The sequence below is a fragment of the Canis lupus genome, chromosome 16 (genome assembly GCF_048164855.1).
Source record: "Canis lupus baileyi chromosome 16, mCanLup2.hap1, whole genome shotgun sequence".
Taxonomy (NCBI): domain Eukaryota; kingdom Metazoa; phylum Chordata; class Mammalia; order Carnivora; family Canidae; genus Canis; species Canis lupus.
In genome coordinates, this window is record NC_132853.1 from 14760032 (window position 1) to 14779494 (window position 19463).

Consider the following 19463-nt stretch of genomic DNA (forward strand, 5'->3'; position numbering starts at 1 on the left):
GTTTGTTTGTTTGTTTTTCAGAGGGGTGGGGCAGTTGAGGCAGGGGCAGAGACAGAGAAAGAATCCTAAGCCAGTTCCATGCCCATTGTGGAGCCCAGTGCGGGGCTCAATCTCATGACCGTGAAATCATGACCTGAGCCAAAATTAAGAGTTGGACTCTCAACTGACTGAGCCACCCAAGTGGCTTGTTTTATGTAGGTTTACATATCACTTTTTACAAAATCACTTTATTTAATATATATTGTGATTCATTAATATTGAGCTCATGGACAAGACCCACTATCACTTGTGCCTGAACAGACACACATTTTCTCTGTAAGGCACATCAGAGCCTTCTTGGACTTAGGAACACTAGACAGTATTTCAGCACTATGCTTCGAGGCTATTTTAAACAATAAAGTCACCAATAAAAAGCACACAAATATGAAAAACATGGCATTAAATAGACCATGAGAAGGGCACTTGCTGAAAGGATGAAAACTTGGACAAGAAGGCAGAGAGTCATTTTGTTGAACCTTAGCTGGGAACATGTGTATCAGGCAACTTGAATTTTTTGCCACTTGGGATATGTTGACAAATGACTGTGAAGGCACTATGGGTATTGATGTTGGTATTACTAATGAGTTTTAGCAAGTAGCTGAATTCACAAATATGAAATTCACAAATAATGATGACCATATTATGTTGTGGTATTGTGAGGGAGGCGTGCGTTGGGTACCCTGGAAGCACAGAGAAGAACACCTGGTTCAGTCCTGGTGGAAGTAGGAGTTGTAGTGAGGAAAAGAAGAGGGACTTTGGAAGGCTTCCTGGAAGTTAACTAGGCCAACTGAGAAAAGAGTGTTCCAAGTTGAAGGGACAGCATGGGCCAAGACAGAGGAGGTGTGACACAGCAGAGGGGTTGCAGCATATCTAAATCTATGGTAATTTGGAGGATCATGTGAGAAAGTTGGAGTGGGAGAGAGACTGAGCCTTCTGGGGGAATCACTTTCTAGTTTGGTGCTATGGTATATATAAGATAGCGGTCAATGGGCTGGGCCCAAATGATGTACTTCTGGATTCTGGAATTTTTCATTGTTTACTTCTCATGTCTGCAGTGTTAATCCAGCAAAAACAGTACTGCTTCATTCATTAAATTAGGTAGGATGGAATTAACTGATTTTTTTTGCCTCACAATTTGTCGATTAAAATTTGAGGGCTACTCTCTAAGTGCTTTAGGCATTCCAGACTCAAATATGCAGAAGATGCTGGTGTTTCTTTGTTTCTTGATTGTTGGAGGAAATTGCCAGTGGCTTCAATTAAGTAGGGCAAACCTCTTTTTTCTTTTCATTTTGATATTTTTATTGCTTTTAAAAATTTGCAAAGCCAGGGTACCTAGGTGGCTAGTCAGTTAAGCTTCCGACTCTTGGTTTTAGCTTAGGTCGTGATCTCAGGGTCCTGAGAACAAGCCCCACTTGGGGCTCTGTTCTCAGCACAGGGTCTGCTTGGGATTCTCTCTCCCTTTCCCTCTGCCCACCTTCCACCCCTGTACCCTCCATCCCTCTCCCTCCCCACCTTCTCCCTAAAAATAAATTAATTAATCTTTAAAAAAATTTACAAAGCCAGCATATCCTTAGTGTAAAAAATATGAAAATGCAGATAAACAATGTGTTCTTACCATCTAGCAATAACTACTATTGACATCTTAGGGTATGCTTTTCCTGCATGTTTATATAGGGCACAGCTCTTAGATTGGAAATGTCTAATGCCCATTAACCTGAGAAATCAGAAGAGATCCATGCCTAATTGTGAACTCAGAACTTGATTGGAAAAGTGGTACTCTAATTTCTGAATTCAACACGGGTACCTGTATCTTGTTTATCGAAGTAGCACAATTAGAGTGACATGATAATGTCCTCCCTCTCCTCTGTAAAAAGAAACTTATCAAGCCACGTGAATAAGGAAGCACAACTTCAAGAAAGATTAGACATCTGATAGGACTGATTATTATTTTGAAAGATTAATCTGAAAGGGTCCATTTAATGGGAAGCAGCTTGAACTAAAGATAAATTGGGGTATGAGGGATTAAATTAAGGCCTCCTGGGCATAGAAACTTTGTGACTTTGAAAAGCTGGGTTCTCGTTGGAAAAGTTTCTAGGCAGCAGTGTTGGGGTTGACTTCTTAAATTGGTAGGAATGGAGATTGAAAGATCTAGCTGAAGAGTGATTGCATTTTTAAATTATTTAAAGAAATATTTTTGAATAGGTAAAAACATTGTGTGTGTATAATATACACCTATATATATGGTTCTCTCTTTTACACTATTAGTGACATATCATACACACTGTTACTCATCTTTGCTTCCCCCCTCCTTATATTACTGTTGGATTTGGGAGATCTTTCCATGATGCTTGCCTACAGGTCTATAGTATCTCTCTTTGAGGCTGGCAGCTTGATAGATTTTACTAATTTTGTCCAGCATCTGATATGTAAGAGGGAGGATAGTGCAGAGTTTAACAGTTTGGGCTTTGAGAAATTCTAAGTTCAAGTCTTAGTTTTATCAGTTATCAGCAGTGAGGCTTTGGGCATGCACTTCAGTTTCTTTCTCTGAAGATAAGATGGTGATACTGATAGACTAAATGAAATAATACATGTGAAGAAAAATGAGTGGCATATTATAACTTCTCATATATTGGTAGTGGTAGTTGTTATTTACATACTTATAATTTTGTTATAGTCTTTTAAGCTGTTAAATTTATTTTTGCCTCTTTTACTGTTTCTAACCAAAGTGAACTATGAGGCTTGATAATTCACAGATTGGGAGCCACCTGTTTGTTTGTTTATTTATTTAAAAATTTATTTATTTATTCATGAGAGACAGAGAGGCAGAGACACAGACAGAGGGAGAAGCAGGCTCCATGCAGGGAGTCTGATGTGGGACTCGATCCTGGGTCTCCAGGATCACACCCTGGGCCGAAGGCAGCGCAAAACCGCCACCCAGGCTGCCCGGGAGCCAACTGTTTAAATGCAGACCTGTTTTGTTTGACATGAAGAGTTTTATTTAATAATGACAAATTTCAAACACACACAAGAGAAAATAATAATAAAAGGAACCCCCATATACTTGTCACTCATATTTAATAGTTACCAAGATTTTTTCCACATTGGTTTCAGCTTTCCCTCATGCGCCACCCCCCTTGGTTTAAGTATTTCATTTTATTATTTATTTATTTATTTTTAAGTAGGCTTCATGCCCAGTGTGGAGCCCAATGTGGGACTTGAGCTGATGACCCTAAGATCAAGACCTAAGCTGAAAAAAAAAAAGAAAAAAAAAAGACCTAAGCTGAGATCGAGAGTCAGACACTTAACCGACAGCCTCTCAAGCTTCCCAGTTGAAGTATTTTATTTATTTTTTAAAATTTTATTTTATTTTATTTTAAAGATTTTATTTATGTATTCATGAGAGACAGAGAGGCAGAGACATAGGCAGAGGGAGAAGCAGGCTCCCCACAGGGAGCCTGATGGGGGACTTGATCCTGAGACTCCAGGATCATGCCCTGGGCCAAAGGTGGGCGCTCAACCTCTGAGCCACCCAGGCATCCCTATTTTTATTTTTTTAAAGGGAGAATCCTCAAGCATACTCCCCTGACCCATGAGATCATGACCTGAGCTGAAACCAAAGTTGGAAATTTAATGAACTGAACCACCCAGACATCCTTGGTTGGAGTATTTTAAAGCAAAGCCTAGATAATGCATCATTGCAGCCTACATATTTCACCTCTGTATACACCTTTTAAAAAATAATGGATTGTTTCTCATATATCACAGTGCCATTGCTGTGTCCATCTATGGCATCATTTGGTATCTGATCCATAACTTTTATTTCCCACATTATTTAACAAATGTCTTAGAGTTGGTTTGTTCAAATCAAGACCTACATGTTATGGTTGATTGTTTTATTTCCTAAGTTTCTTTTAAGCAAAAACAATTCTGCCTTCCCTTTTAAAAATGTTCTTCATGTCATAAGCTTGTTAAAGAAGCTAGTTAGTTGTCCTATAGAATTCCCACATTCTGAATTTATCTCTGTATCCTTGCAGTATCATTTAGCCATTTTCTGTCCCCCATATTCCTGTAAATGAGAGTTAGCTTTAGAAACTTGGTTAGATTCAGGTTCAGCCTTTTTTCGGCTGGAGTACTTCATAGGTGATGCTGTGTGCCTCATTTTGCACTGCATTAGGAGGCGTCTGATTATCTCACTTTTAGTGATACTAAGACTAATTAGATGGTTCAAGTGGGACTTTAGTGGATTTTTGTTTGTTTTGTCTTAAAATTTCAATTGTCAGCTAATTTACAAAAAAAAAAAAATCAAGATCTGGCAACAATTTGCTAGAGCCAAGTAACCCTAGAGCCAAGCTACCCCTTTTTCATCAACTTATGTTCTCTAGTTTGCCCCTACCCTTCCACCTCCCTCATCCCCCTCCTGTACTCACATACTGCTCACTTTTGTCACCTACCTTGTCTGTGTAGGCATTTAATTTTGTGATTGGTGCTTTCAAAGTGCCACCAAAATGGGTTATTGCAATCTAGGCTTTTAAGTTGTTTCTCAGAAATTGTTTAGTATTGGCAAGCCCTCCCAATCAGGGCTGATTTTTGTCACGGCTTGGAAATGTCTTAATCATTGGACCATAAGTGTTGTTCTGTTTTTTCCTTTTTCTGGGTTTTTTTTTTTTTTTTTTTTTTTGTGGTGGTGGTGGGTGGGGGCATAAATGTTTTGCTTGGCTTTACATGGTATTATCATTGGTGTTGATCCAGAAACTAGTTAGCAGTAGGCCCTGCTGCCAGGCTGGTTCCTTCTTTGTCTGCAGTGTAGTAGTGAGCCTAAGGAATCTGTAGGTATCACTTTTGTTTCATGATGAAATTTGTACCTCTGGGAATGGAGGCCTATACACACAGCTCTGGGACAGCTTCTTTCCTCAGCATCCTGTTGCAGCCAAGCTTGGTGAAAAGTGAGAAGTTACTCTGCCCAAGTGTGTGAACTGGAAAGCTTCAGGTTATGTTCTAGTAAAGTCTGAATGTCATCCACCAAACCAATTGATTTCTTGTCTCTTGTAGTTTTCCCTAACCCCAGGCCTCTTAGTTGTTACCTGAAATCTCGGGCAGAGTGAGAATCTTGTTTCCCTAGGCTTGGAAATCCTGGTTTCTGCCTGAAACTTTGCATACTGCCCCTGCCTGAATCTCCTGTGTCCATGTTTCCACAGTGGGTTTTTTTTCCTTAGAGGGTGCTATTATAAGTTGAGAATAATGATTTTCTTTTTTACTGAATGCATGGCTCTTTGAGGCTGGGTAGTATATGAGTATATTTTTTTCTTGCATTTAATCAAGAGACCAGCAAAGTAAACATTGGCCAACAAAGGAGCAGTTTCACTGTGAGAAACCCAGATCAGGTGGCCTGTAGCATAGAGCTTTCACATGCTCAACTTGTTATATTTGTTTGAAGGCTTTTTTATTTTTAAAGTGTGTTTTGCAGGTGGCATTTTCTTCAGACCATTTGTCTTGTTTTTTTCAGTGCCCCTTGCATAGTTTGTGCACCTGAGCTGCTGCTGTTTGCTGCTGCTGCCACTGCCACCACTGTGCTGAAAAGAAAGCTGTGATGTGTGGGTGGTACACTTCTAATACCTCCATCTTCTCCTCACCTCCACTGGCCCATGAACACTGTAGTTTGGAACACAGTTTTAAAAGGCCTGCTTTCTTTTTTTTTTTTTAGGATTTATTTGTTTATTCATAAGAGACATAGAGAGGCAAAGACATATGCAGAGGGAGAAGCAGGCCAATTTTTTTTTAAAGATTTTATTTATTCATGAGAGACAGAGAGAGGCAGAGACACAGGGAGAGGGAGAAGCAGTCTCCCGGCAGGGAGCCTGATGTGGGACTCGATTCTGGATCCCGGGATCATACCCTGAGTCGGAGGCATATGCTCAACCGGTGAGCCACCCAGGTGTCCCGAAGGCCTGCTTTCTTAAACAAGATGACTCACCTTGTATTGGAGTGAGTTTTAGGTCCCATTGTGGCATTGTGAACCTTTAGGCTGGTGCTTCCAGAAGCAGTGCCATTAGGTACAGTTCAGAAAAACTTTTGGCCTTATTTTCTCTGAATGACATAAGGATTGGTTTAATCTATAGTGAGAGAAGAATTGAGTCTCTGTGCTAATAGGTAAATGTTTTTTCTGTGGTAACTTGGTTACTTCATTGCCCCATAATTACTAAAGCAGAGAAAGTTAGCTTAATTTTTTGGCCTCATAAGTATAAAGATATCATATCTGTAGAGTGGGTACCATACAGTTTTGCAGAGTTGCTATGGGAATTAAATGAATATCATGTCCTTTATATATCCCTTTACTTTTGTTAAGTAGTAGTGCCTTATGTCATTCTCCTCTACCCGGAAGCTGTTTGAAAGTATTCTGTGAACTGAGATTTGGGAACATATGATGACAGGAGTATATAAAGCCTTTTTCTATAGAAAGAGGCTAAAGGTTGGCTCTCCTTTTCTTGGGCTGTAAGAAATAGAACTTGGTGAGATTGTGTCAAAGGTAGAACCAGGACTGGGTTTTTAGATATTGATCATGTGTTCTGTGAAAACAGCCCCTAACAGGCAAGGACCAGGGTTGCTTGCCTGGATCATTGCTGGACTTTTGGGCTGATGTCTTTGTCTCTTTGTGGTTGGCAGTGAGTGGAAGTTTCTCAAAGTACTTTGGCCCTACCTACAAACCCTTAACGCCCCATATGACCTCGGTCACCAAACCACTTCAGGGCTTTATTTTTATCCTAGCCGTTTCGTTTCAAGATGTGAGGTTGGTTTCAGCAGAGCAAAGTTCTCTGGGGGAAGAAACAGAGTGCCAGGGTGCAGTTGAGGCTGGTTAAACACCAAAACCACACTCTTCATCTTTCTGGGCTTGAGACGTGACATAAGCCATGCTGCAAACACCAGCTTCCACATTGTGAAGAAACCTTGTCAGATACTAACTTCATTTATTTTTTGTGTTTGTTTTGTTTGTGTTTTTAGATAAGTAAAATGTGAGGGGAAAGAAGTATACCTGCCCATTCTGCTCTAGCCAGAAATCTAATTCTAAGAATGGACACTTTGTTAAAATCCAGTATTTCCGAGTTTAAGGTTTTTCATCTTCCCCAACAGTGTTGGTGAGAACTCTCACAACTCACCAGGTCTCAGGAAACCGGATTACCAACATATCCTGTTCGCGTGCATGTGTGTATTCTGTGTTACCCACAGGCCACTTTCCACCCCACGTGACCTTTAGTTACCATCCGGAAAGTCAGGACCCAGATACCAGTCAGAATTTCCAGACTTTGGTTTGGTTTAGACATTTTAGAAAATGTTAACAGTAGTAATTTTATAGAGACTTTTTGTGCGGCATACATAGTGAATAGGAAGTAACACATCCTGAGAAGAGGGGGAAAGGCAGTACCAATACTCTTTGAGAAACATGTTTGAAAAAGAATATTCAGGAGAAGACTTTCAACCAAAATGCATAGAGGAGGAGGAGAGGACAGGAGAGAATTATTTAATTACCTAGAAGTAAATAATGCCCCAGTTTTTAGGTTATAAGTCTAAATTCTGAAGCTCTTAGTACATTCGTTAAAATTGTAGTGCACTGTTAAAGTTGTTTATAACACACTTCATCACATTTTATTTTAATTGGCATCTCTCAGTGTGAACAGACTGTAATGAGGGATAGACAGGGGTTTAGAACAGGGATAGACAAAAGATTGCCAGTGGCCTGCAAGCTAGGAGTGGTTTATAACATACTTATATAAGACCTTGTTTAAAAAGAAGAATATGGGAAGTGGAATAGGTGCTGCTGTTGCTGCTGGTGTTGAATTCAGAACCGTAGCGGGACATGGGGCTGGAGGACGAGCAAAAGATGCTGACCTGGTCCGGAGATCCCAAGGAGGAGGAAGAGGAGGAGGAGGAGGAATTAGTGGATCCCCCAACAACAGTGAGAGAGCAATACCAGCAGTTGGAGAAATGTGTAAAGGCTCGGGAGCGGCTAGAGCTCTGTGACTAGCCTGTATCCTCCAGGTCACAGACAGAGGAGGATTGCACAGAGGAGCTCTTTGACTTCCTGCATGCAAAGGACCACTGTGTGGCCCACAAACACAGTTTGAAATAAATGTGCATACTTCACCCCAGCCTTCATCACCCGGGCATCAGGATATTTCATGGTTTTGACCATGCCATTTGTTTCGTATTTAACTGTACGTTCATGTGGACCTCATGGATTTTGGCTTAGGCAATAGCTTCTAAGTAATTAGCAGTGATTCCTCTTAATAAAGTCCAGTGGTCTGAAAAAAAAAAAAAAAAAAGAAGAATATGTGCCAGAGATAAATGTGGCCCACAAGGTCTAAACTATTTACTGTCTGACCCTTTACAGAAAAAGTTTGCTGACCACTGCTCTAGAATGGGAAGGGTGAAGGCAGTTCCTTCATTTAGGACATTGATTGTTACTAAGGGTGTTTTTGCCTTTTGTGGGGAGGGCAGTTCCTCACTTTCTGAGACTGTCGCTGCAGGATGTTTAGCATTCCTGGCCCTGCCCACTAGATACCATTAGTGACACCCACACATTTCTAAGCACTCCCTGGAAGGAGTGCTACCATTCTGGTTGAGAATCACTGATATCGGAGCTTGATGAGATCAAAAACACCCTTGTTAAGGTTTCCTCTCTCATTTCCTCTTAGAGAGACAGGTTCGGGATTTGGCTCTTTGAGGCATAGGATTGACCATAGTGAGAGAGAGCGTAACTAGTGGAATAGGGAGAGTTCTCAGTAGGGTAGAATAAAAAGGTTTTAAGGAGGCCTTTTTTTTTTTTTTTTAAAGATTTTATTTATTTATTCATGAGAGACAGAGAGAGAGAGAGAGAGAGGCAGAGACACAGGGAGAGGGAGAAGCAGGCTCCATGCACGGAGCCCGACGTGGGACTCAATCCTGGGTCTCCAGGATCACAACCTGGGCTGAAGGCGGCGCCAAACTGCTGAGCCACCCGGGCTGCCCTAAGGAGGCCATTTAATGAATATGTTGCATATATGCCCTTAAAGAATTGTTCAGATTGATGTATAATTTACGAAAGTTTTGTTTGATGTTGCACATGCTTTGTAAAGCCTGTTTCCTTCTTTCTTTTCTTTTTTTAAAAGCCTGTTTCTTTCTATGTGAGAGGAAGAGTGGCCATCTTTGGCCTTAATGTCCAGATGATTTTGAGATCTGTGGGAAATCTATATGGTATATTTGAGAGACTTGTTCAAAGCCAATGTAAGGACATAGTTTTGGCATCTTGTGAATAACCTGATATCCAGATTTAAGCCAGAACTCTGGGGTTGGAGAATTTTCCAGCCTGGGAGAGTTGACTGAGAAAAGTCCTCCTTTGGCTCCTTACCAAGTTAGACAAGGGAGCAATCAGCTGCTGAGTTCTAGCCAACTGGAATGTATGTGAGGGTGTATATAAATCGTCCCCCTTAGGATCCAGTTCCCAGTTTGTGAAGAGCCTTCCAAATAAGAATGAGACCCTTACATAGGATCCTTGTCACTCTGCAGCTGCTTTAGGAAGGAATAGAGCAGTGATTTGGTGTTACTGTGGGAGCAGCTCATTTTATATAGTAACATACTGCCTGTTGTGTAGGACAAGAGATTGTACTGAACTTTTCGTTTTTCCCCTGTTGCCTTTCTCACTAATTGCCTATATCGTTTTTTGTTTCTGACCATACTCTTGGGGAGGTGTATCTGCAGTTGTATCATTCTGTAATCCCTCTCTACTCTTAAAGGTTCCAGAATTTCATCTGTCTACTGTGTTTTCACTGTCTTGTATGTAATCTTTGGGCTAAGATAGAGAATATGAAAAGGTTGTTTTCTTGGCTGACGATCTTTTCCCAGTCGGCAGACTATTTGTTGGGCTTCAGGGGGAAACTCCAGGATTTTCCCTCTCTTGGAAGCCTTTCGCTTTACTCATAAATATTTAATATTGAAGTATTGCTCAATTTTATATTTTCCAAGTATTACTGTATAGACATTATACAGGAACTTAAAGGAACTTAAAATACTGTGGAGACTCTTTGATACTTGAGTCTCTAGAAAATGTATTTACCACACATTTTTATTTTTGAGAGTTTCACTAATTATTCAGATTGTCTTCCATTTGTCCACTGATCTAGAACTTAATTGAATATCTGTTATGGAAATCACTAGGCATTTCCTGCTATTGTTCTCTCCATGCCATTCATGCCTAGAACCATCAGAGAACTGTGTACTTGGATGTAATATATTGGTCCCTAATAGTATTGCTTTGACCAAATTATACTTTGGTGTAAGGTCATCAGCTTACATTAAGGTAGGTAATAGTAAAGAGGTGTACGGAGTCATTGCTATTTGTGTCACATGGCATCTTCTTTCTAGAAACCCATGGAAGAAATTTCTGCTTTTAGTATCAAGAGATAGTCATGCTGTGTGCATTTTTTAAATTCAACTTCATGCACATTTATGAATTTGTTTTTAAGAATAATTATGTCTTAATTGTCCCAGATGTTAGCATCAAACTTGTAACTTCCTTTAATAAATGTAAAGGACTTTCTGGCATGCATTTTGTGTCTTGTCCTTACTAATAGTGACTTCTGATCTTTTTCTCTTTTGTTCCTCTTTCTCAGTTTCAATTTATTTTATGCTGCAGTATGGTATATACCTTTGTACATTGCCTTAAATAACAGTTCTATATGGACTTTTTCTCTTGCTTATTCAGTTGTGTAAAACCTCTTTCTCAGGTAAGCTAGTCCTCTTCTGAGGGGATCAAGGTTTTCCCTGTCCCCTTTATATGTTAATCGTTATCCTAGGCAGTGCATGCAGAAGGTAAGTGATACTGATCTTTCCCTCAAAATACAGTCTAGTAGGAAAAATAGATAGTAAATAAATACTTGAAAAAAGTGTTAAAAAGGCGATAATAGAAATATGTACACTGTACAGGGATAATACAGAGGAGAAAGACATTAACTCATGAACAGGGAAAGCTACCTAGAAAGATGATCTGTCCTTACTTTTGAAGGATGAAAGATGTTCTTTAGGTATATAGGAGTAGCCAGCTTTTCTGGCAGAAGGAACAAATAGGTAAAAATATGGTATGGTTAGAAACTACAAGTGGTTGCTCCTGGGATTCCTAGCCAAGAGTCTGTAATTAGAGTATCTTAGGCCATGTTATAGACATCCAAATTGATGCTATTTAATCAGTCAGCTGTAGCTGAAGATTCATCACAAAGTAGATACTTTAGGCTTTTGATTTGGCTCAAGCTTAGAAGTGGATCTTTCAAATAGTTCTCTGCTTTATTTTATGCATTAGCAAAAGTTGAGTCATCCTAAAGTCATGCCTTCCATCATTCTGGGAAGCTTTCTGAGCCAAGGCCATTTTGGCTTAGGAAGAAGTTATGTTTTGTGTTGTAACCATTGGCAATAAGTCCTATTCTTGCCCTGCACACGCACAGTAGGGCTGCAGGTACAGAAGCACATGGGAAGGAGGAGCTGGGATAATACCCTCTGTGGATTTATGCTTTTCTGGAGTGTTTCTTGGTAAGGATCCTAAAACTTTACTCTGTCTAATGAGATTCTGAGCTGACTTGTGCTACAAATCTCTGAGATACTAGGTCCTAATTTGTAAAGCAAACTATGTGTAAGTCAGTTGACATTCTCTCTGAGGAATTTTTTTTGGCAGATTTTCCTTTAAACTTCTGGACAGGTCTGTAAAACAGTATGGCTTTTTAAAATACTTCGAAGTGACACATATCAAAAGGTTGAATAAGGCACTAATAGATGCCCTTAGTGTTTTCAATAAACTGTCCCTGTGGCTAATGGAGACTAGGACTTCTATCTTCTGGAATACATTCTTAAATTGTTTTTTATTTCTGTGAACACATTTCTTAATTTCTTTATTTCTGCATCTGTAAAATAGGACTCTGGTCTGCACTATCAATAGATCTGGTATTTGACATCAGTGTAGCTTTTTGCACATAGGTGGAGCCCCAAACTTTTAGCATAGTCACCTTCATTTCTATGACTTCAGAGTTAGAATCTTGGTGTGGGGGTTAGGGGTACTGGCCATGGAAAAAGGATTTTTGTGGAATAGCAGAAAAGATTGTGGTAATTAAAAAAAATTTTTTTTTTGAGATTTTTTTTTTTTTTAAATTTATTTATGATAGTCACACAGAGAGAGAGAGAGGCAGAGACACAGGCAGAGGGAGAAGCTGGCTCCATGCATCGGGAGCCTGATGTGGGATTCGATCCCGGGTCTCCAGGATCGTGCCCTGGGCCAAAGGCAGGCGCCAAACCGCTGCGCCACCCAGGGATCCCAAAAAAAAATTTTTTTTTAGAGATTTTATTTATTCATGAGAGACACAAAGAGAGAGAGAGAGAGAGAGAGAGAGAGGCAGAGACACAGGCAGAGGGAGAAGAGGCTCCATGCAGGGAGCCCAGTGCGGGACTTGAATCTGGATCTCCAGGATCATGCCCTGAGCCAAAGGCAGATGCTCAACCATTGAGCCACCCAGGCGTCCCCCCAGAAAAACTCTTAATACAAAGTAAAATACATACGGAAAAGTGTACATATCAAAGCCATTTGAATAATGATGGGGACAGAGCATTGTAAGTTAGGAAGAAGTTGATGCTCATGTTTTCCCTGGTTAATATGTTCTGCTATGCTAAGATTGATTTTTTTCATTGGTGAGAGAAGGAAAGGAGACTTGGGCCAAAGGTAAGAGATTTAAAGGTGTTTGCCCTGTCATTAGAACAAGGTATTTTGGGTCTGGAAACAAGCACAGAAAAGACACAACTGACATAAGCTAGATAGAAGCAGGCCTTGCCTTCGGTCATGGAGAGACTGAGTTTCTCACCAAAAGTGCTGTGGTTTTTGGCCTTAATGCTGAACAATCTGGCTGTGGGGGACTAGGGATAGAGTGTGCATCTTAGCCCACTTGCTTCTGGAGACACTTGGAGCCAGCTGGGATGCAGAACCTCAGAAGTTCCATGCTGCCATGTTTATAGTTTTGTCTCTGGGGTTCAGGTAAAATGCCAGGCTGTACCAGGTCATGTTGTCTGTGTGTAACCTAGTTTTGGTCTAACAGTTTTCTTCTCTTTTTGCTGCTCGCTGAAAGTGAGGTAGAGGTGTCTCTGTTGATAAAGAACAGATACAGAAGTTTGCATCCAAACCTGAATAACCATTTTTAACTTGAAACACTTTTCCTAGGAGTTGATGCACCAGAATCCTTCCCTTATTTGGTGCCCTGCTTAAATCTGAAGCTTGCATGAGGTTGCCAGAGCTCTGTGTATGCTGATTATTTGCTTTTTGGTACCCACAGCAGAGTGGTTTGTGAAACCTTCTTTGTGACCACATCTTTCTTAACCTGAAGCTTTGTTCTCCTTTGAGTTCTTAGATTAGTTCTTGCTCCTCCCTTTCCTGAGAGATTCAGGGGTTTTCCTGTATTGTGGTAGGTGGGTAGGCAGGAGGGTATGTTTTCAGATATTTTTTCTGGATTATGCACAGTCCCTTGATGGTGTGTGAATGTACACATTCTTTGACTCTTGAAGAACTATTTCTCTACTAACCAGGTAGTTTGTGGACCATCTAGAAAAATATTAGGGTTTTTATTTTAATAGTTCTATTACTGCTGTTTCACTGGTATGGAAAGCAAACTTTTTTAATTCAGTTTTCTCACTTTTCTCTTTTTTGGCTGGCATTATGCTAGGGTGCATTTGGGTTTTTGTTTTTGTTTTTGTTTTAAGATCTTATTTATTTGAGAGAGAGAAAGAGAGTGTGTGTGCATGAGAGAGCTTGAGCAGGAGGGAGGGGCTAAGGGAGAGGGAAAAGCAGACTCCCTGGCTGAGCAGGGAGCCTGATGTAGAACTTGATCCAGGATTCTGGGATCATGACCTGAGCCAAAGGCAGATGCTAAACTGACTGAGCTACTCAGGCACCCCTAGGCTGTATCTATTAAAGTGCTTCCACTGACTTGCAAGATATGATGTGGGCTGGAAGTATCTACTTCTCTTAATTTGTAAGACTTCTTAGTTGGTTTGAGCTAGTGGTCTCTTAGTGAATGATAGCTGGAGCCATTGGTGGGTTTTTGCTTGGGGTTACTTTAGCTTTTGGCCTTTATAAACATCTTTGGTGGCTGTCTTGGGTCTGCCAAAAAGATTGCCTTCTTTAATGGTGAAAGATTAAGAGCTCAGACTCTGGAGCCAGACTGCCTGGGTTAACCTTGGGCAAGTCACTTAACCTGTCTGTTGCTCTATTTCCTTATCTGTAATATAGAAATTATAGTGTTACTGAACTCATGAGATTGTTGTAAGGTTAAATGAGTTAATAGACAAGATGCTTAGAATAGTGCCTTATGCATAGCAGGTGCTGTATAAGTTTGGACTATTATTATTAAGGTGCTTGGGTGCGTCACACTTGTTCAGCTAGAAAAACTTGAATTCTTATTATCTGAATTATGTGTAGTAGCCTGGGGGTACTTTTAACTCCTAGAGCACAGAGCCAGTTCTGTAAATTCAGCTTGTCCTCAGTTGGGGGTTGCCTCCAAGCTTCTGAAAGGTATAGTCCAGTAAGGTGTTAGATCACACTCCCCTTGCTCTGTGGATTATAAACTGGTAGAAGAGTAGGATACTGCATAGGTTCTCCAATTCTTCGTTCTCATTGGCTGAGCCTTATTTGTGCTTTTTTTTTTTTTTTAAAGATTTTATTTATTTATTCATGACAGACACAGAGACAGACACAGGCAGAGGAAGAAGCAGGCCCCATGCAGGGAGCCTGACATGGGACTCGATCCTGGGTCTCTAGGATCACACCCCGGGCTGAAGGCAGCGCTAAACCTCTGGGCCACCGGGGCTGCCCTAAGGTTTTATTTTTAAGTAATTTCTGTACCCACCCAACATGGGCCTTGAACCTCCCCAACTGAGCCAGCTCAGCGCCCTGGCCTTTTCTTTTATTTTGAATTTAACTGTGGTCTCTTTTTGTCCAGTCTCTTGGGCTGGAATGTAGGAGATGGAATTGCTATTACTCAGGATCAGAATCCTTAATTCCTGATAGAACTCTGTTTTTCTTTGAATACCTTTGTCTGGGTTTTGTCAAATTATCCTCCAAAAAGAACTAGATTTAAATTCTCATAAATAGTCATGAGTATGTTACTTCCCTGCAGCATTAATATTAGTACTGCACTGTTTTTCTGGAGAGTTTAGTGTAGCACCTGGATAGAATCACCATCAAATCTGTGTTTTATATGTTCTTCAGTCACTTATTGAATCATGTACTTAAGTACCAGCCACCATGCTAGGCCATTTAAAATCATTGAAAGGAAATAAGAATATCCGAATTATCTCTAAAAATGAAATCAGTGGGGATCCCTGGGTGGTGCAGCGGTTTGGCACCTGCCTTTGGCCCAGGGTGCGATCCTGGAGACCCAGGATCGAATCCTACATCTGGCTCCCGGTGCATGGAGCCTGCTTCTCCCTCTGCCTGTGTCTCTGCCTCTCTCTGTGTGTGTATGTGACTATCATAAATAAATAAAAATTTTTAAAAAATGAAATCAGTGTTTCATTTGGTTTGGGACTTTTTCTAAAGACTCATACTTGGTTTGATGCCACTGCTGGTCTCTGTAGGTGGAGTTATTTAGAACTAGAACCTCTGGGAGTTAGGGACAGGAATCTGTCTGAGTATGGAATAACCATTTCCTTTATCTTCTCTCTCTTTTCTGTCTTCATTGCCATTGGGTGATTACAGTAGCTTTTTTAAAAAAAATTATTTGAGAGAGCAAGCATGAGTGGAGGGTAGTGGCAGAGGGAGAGGGAGAAGCAGACTCCCTGCTGAGCAGGGAACAGAAATATCGGGCTTGATCCCAGGAACCCAAGATCATATCCTGAGCTGAGGTCAGACCTCTAACCAACTGAGCCATACAGGCGCCCCTTAGAGTAGCTTCTTTTTTTTTTAAGATTTATTTATTTATTTATTTATTTATTTATTTATTTATTTATTTATTTATTTATGATAGACATAGAGAGAGACAGACAGAGACACAGGAGGAGGGAGAAGCAGGCTCCATGCTGGGAGCCTGATGTGGGACTCGATCCCAGGTCTCCAGGATCACACCCTGGGCCAAAGGCAGGCGCTAAACCACTGAGCCACCTGGGGATCCCTAGAGTAGCTTCTTAACTGGTCTCCTAGACTCTACACATTTGACCCCTGGCCAGTTCCCCCCAGCCCTGCCAAATTTTTTTTTTAAGATTTTATTTATTTATTTATGAGAGACATAGACAGAGGGAGAAGCAGGTTCCCTGTGGGGAGCCTAATGCGGGACTCGATCCCCAGATGCCCGGGATCACGCCCTGAGCTGAAGGCAGACGCTCAACTGCTGAGCCATCCAGGTGTCCCTACCCCACCAGAATTTCTAAATAGTAGCCAGCATGTTTTTCCAAAAATGGAGATTTGCTCATGTCACTTCCCTGTTCAGTACTTTTCAGTAGTTTAAGATCAGACTCTTTACTAAGGAGTACAACTTGTACATCTTGGCTCAACCTGTTTCTCCAGCCTCCCTCTTACAGAATCACTTACCTGCTCATGCCAGTCTACCACATACCACCCTTGGGACCACCACATATGCTGTTCCATTTACTTATGACACATAGGCAAGACTCCCTACCTGCTCCCAAGCCAACTATTTGCTCAGCATTCAGGTTTCAACTCAAAGATCTCTTCCTCTGCTATCTCTGATGCCCCTGCTATGGAAATACAGAGCATCCTGTATGTCCCTAATTATGGTACTTTATTAATGTCACCCACAGAGCGGGGATCATCTCTGCCTCTGTTCTTGGTTTGTGTAGTGTCATGTACATAGAAGGTGCCAGTTAGTTTTTGTTGGATGAATAAATGACTTTAGCACCCTCACACTCTGTCAACCCATTCATTTGTAAGATGGGCTGAGCTTGTGTATGTGCCTTTGGAGAACTATTTTTCTGGGTGCCCACCTGATCACTCAGTGGGAGCTTCAGCCATTTCCTCTTGTCTCTCACTTTGTGCAGTGCAGGCACAGGGTGTCCCAGCTCACCTACTTTTCGGGTGGATGGGCATGAGAGTTCCCAGGCACTGAGAGAGATGAATCAGAAAGAAGAGTCATTCAGAAAGTAGCCCAGTCAGAGCAACAGTGCTGCCCTTTGGCTGAACTTTCTCTCTTTCTCTGTATACCTTTAGATAACAGGCTGGTGGCACTTTTGAGCTGGTTGTTATGGATTGTCAGACCATAGCACAGGGATTCATAAACCTTAATCTGGCACTTTCCCTCGATTATGGATGTTTTGGAAAGTGTCCAGGGGCCCTCTGGCCTAAGTAAAAACTTTATTGGCTTTAGATATGTTCTCTTTCCACTTGGCTACTTAGCCCCATAGTGGCATCGAAGGTAGAAAACTGGAGGGCCCCATTTATGTTTCTTTGTTGCCTTTGGGGCATTTGAGTTCAAAAGCTTTGAGAACACTCTTTTGGCATTTGGTGAGTTTTTTGCTATCATAGAATAGAATGGTGCTTATTCAAAAGCTGGCAGGAAAGGTTAGATTTAGTTAGAATCATACATTTGTGGGCTTTTTAGAATTGGAAGGAACACTGACTGTAGACTGGTGATTCCCTCCTCCTCACTACCCTTCTTCACTTGTCAGCCCATGAGAATCATTGCTGTTTCCAATACATGTGTGTGGTAGCCCTCAAGTATTGTGCAGATAGAAAAATATTTTGAGACCCTAGAGTTATATAAATCTAGGCAAGGGATCAGCAGACTTTTTCTGTAAAGGGCCAGATAGTATATATTTTACTATTTGGGGGCTATATCCTCTACTGAAATTATTCACCTTGCCATTGTAGGAGTAGCCACAGGCAAGATGTAAACAAGCGAGTGTGCGGGATCCCTGGGTGGCGCAGCGGTTTAGCGCCTGCCTTTGGCCCAGGGCGCGATCCTGGAGACCCTGGATCGAATCCCACGTCGGGCTCCCGGTGCATGGAGCCTGCTTCTCCCTCTGCCTGTGTCTCTGCCTCTCTCTCTCTCTCTCTCTCTCTGTGACTATCCTAAATAAATAAAAATTAAAAAAAAAAAAAAACAAGCGAGTGTGGCTGTGTTTCAATAGAACTTTACGGATGCTGAAGTGCAGATTAGTCACAAACTCAGCGTTCCTTCTTTCCTTTTTTTTTTTTTTTTTTTGAAAGGGAAACTTTATCGAGGCCCTAGGGCTTTGGGGCTCAGCAGAAGTCCTCCCTGGGGGCAAAGGAAGAGCTGGTGGAAGGGCCTTATTTGACCTTCTTGGGGCGTAGATTGTTGGTGTGGCCATACTTCTTGTGGCAGGTGAGCATAACATTCATGGTAGATCGTTTTGTAGCAGTTCTATATCTGGGCCAGCTAGTGGAGGATGGCTCAATGATACAACCTCACAGACGAAGCACCAAGTGCAGGGGGCACTTTCTAGATATTGTGGTCTGAGAGTGTGGCCATCGTCCAGCTGTTTGCCCGCAAAAAAATGAGATGCTAGTTGGGCAAGATGCCCTCCTTGTTTTGGGTTTTCGCTTGGATTTTTGATATTTTCAATGGTGTCACTGGGCCCGACCTCGAGGGTGATGGTCTTTCCCATTAGGGTCTTCACAAAGGTCTGCATGTCTGTGTCTGCTGTAAGACTGGTGCCACCAAACCGTTTCATCACCTCATTGAAGAGAAAGAGTGGGGTTCCTTCTTTTCCTTATATCTAGTGCCAGTTTCCCTCCTGAGAGCCAGCTGGGCACTCTAAGTTCTGCTGTCTCTCTGCTTGTTGGCTGGGTTTTCTGGAGCTGACTGCTGATTTGACATTTAGCCTAATTTCCCTCCAGTCTCCCTGCTTTAAAGAGAGATAATAAAGTAATAGCAAGTAAATTGCTTTAACGTAAGTAAGACTTTGTTGAGGCAGCACTAAGCTGCAGTGTGAGAATGAGAGCCATTATTTCAAGGGGTATGGAAGAGGTGGTTTTAAGAGACGTATTTTACACTTGAATTCACATGGCTCAGATCCAGCTGTCTAAGTAGGACATCTCTACGTGGAATTTGTGCTGAATTAGAACTAATTGAGCTGTCATTTTGCCCAGAATAGTTCAGGGGTGGAGAAACTAAAGGTGACAAGTAATCAGTGTCCCTACTCTACCTCAGCCTTGGTTTGGTCCAGGTAAGAAATGGAAGGATTGATTTTGAATTTGCTCTGTCTTCCTATGAGACATTTAAGTCGCGCTACCTGGCTTGCCTATACTTCTTTCTTTATGTGTATCCTGGAAGGAGGAATACTGAAAGTCCTACTGAATAATTAATTAAATTTATTTATTTGAGACAGGGAGCGCTCATGCACAAGCAGCCAGGAGGGGCAGGGGGAGAAGGAGAAGCTGACTCCCCACTGAACAG

General features: G+C 41.4%; 1 protein-coding gene and 1 pseudogene across 8 annotated transcripts in view; both read left to right on the top strand.

The window, feature by feature from the left end:
- SMG6 (SMG6 nonsense mediated mRNA decay factor) overlaps positions 1 to 19463 on the top strand; it is a 243179-nt gene that overhangs the window by 27708 nt on the left and 196008 nt on the right. The window lies entirely within an intron of this gene.
- LOC140606120 (cytochrome b-c1 complex subunit 6, mitochondrial pseudogene) lies at positions 6499 to 10609 on the top strand (annotated as a pseudogene).